The 1,205-nt window shown below is 31.9% G+C and overlaps 1 pseudogene; it reads right to left on the bottom strand.

Moving 5' to 3' along the window:
- Nucleotides 1-328: 328 nt before the first annotated feature.
- LOC122092249 overlaps nucleotides 329-1,205 on the bottom strand; it is a 6,841-nt pseudogene continuing 5,964 nt past the window's right edge.

Below are 1,205 nucleotides of genomic sequence, written 5' to 3'. Positions count from 1 at the left end.
AAAAAAAAAAAAAAAAAAAGAACAAAAGTTTTTTAAATTTACTGACTTACGTACATGGGTTGATTGTATAAATGGAAAGGTTATTAAAACCAGTAAGAAAGTCACCATATGTAGTACAAGGTTGCTTGTACTTGTTGAAAGAAAAAAGTGATGCACAGTGAAGAACTTAGATTTATCACTTTTATTTAAGATGATTACAGCCGTTAAGGATATAAGCACTTGTTGAAAAAAAAAAAAAAACACAGAAGCACAATGAAGGACCTGGAATTTTCAGTTTTAATTTTTATTACAACTGCATGTTATGGAAATGTGTCCTTTAATTTATCCTTCATGGGCAGTAAAGGTTTCTGCCAGTACCACCATAGTAGAAGTAGTTCCCCATATCACCAGAATTGCCAGTTTGGACATCATAGCAATTGGATTGCGTAGTGATGGTGCTTATTCCTTTTAGGTCTTTTAGATGAAGGGATTTATCAACAACCTGAATATTCTTGAAATAACTTGCCTTACCAAAGCTTTCTTCAGGGAAATGGCCACTACCCATCTGAGTTGATGTGTGCTTACCATTTGATTTTAAGTTTAAAATCTCTCCACCCCACTCAATTATGGATGCACCTTCAGCCAAGCTTGGGAAGAGGGAAGAAGGCCAGTAACCCACAACATTATTCTGAAATGCCATCGACCATTTTCCCTGTGTTGGGTCCTACAATGACATAACAGACTTAAATTATCTTAAAAAGTTGTTTAAAAAGCAAATTAAATAAAGGAACTAGAACATTCAGAGATTCTCTGCTACTTCTCTGTAAACTTTTTTCATTAACCCATAAAATTTTATGTCGGCCATTTGATTTTTTTTTTTCTTGTTTAATCTTTAATCTCAGACTAATGGATATATGAGTTAGTTTTTGTTACCTTCCAGACAACTATACCGATTTCATATTGGGTACCACCATATGTAGATAAAGGAGAGATGCTTCCACCTATTACTATTTGATTGTTGATCTGAACAAAGCCTGAGCAATGGAGGTTGTAACAACCCGAGGTTTGATAATTATCATTCTATAAAGAAAAAAAAAAAGAAAAAAAAAGAAAAAAAAAGAAAAAAAAAAGAAAAAAAAAAGCATTAGTTAGATGTTTAAAACTAAAAAAAGAACAATAAAAAAAAAAAAATGGGGTAATTTTCTTGATCTACGAGATAATTAAAA

The sequence above is a fragment of the Macadamia integrifolia genome, chromosome 10 (genome assembly GCF_013358625.1).
Source record: "Macadamia integrifolia cultivar HAES 741 chromosome 10, SCU_Mint_v3, whole genome shotgun sequence".
Taxonomy (NCBI): domain Eukaryota; kingdom Viridiplantae; phylum Streptophyta; class Magnoliopsida; order Proteales; family Proteaceae; genus Macadamia; species Macadamia integrifolia.
Note: the sequence above shows the minus strand (reverse complement) of the source record. Positions and strands in the feature narration are given on the sequence as shown.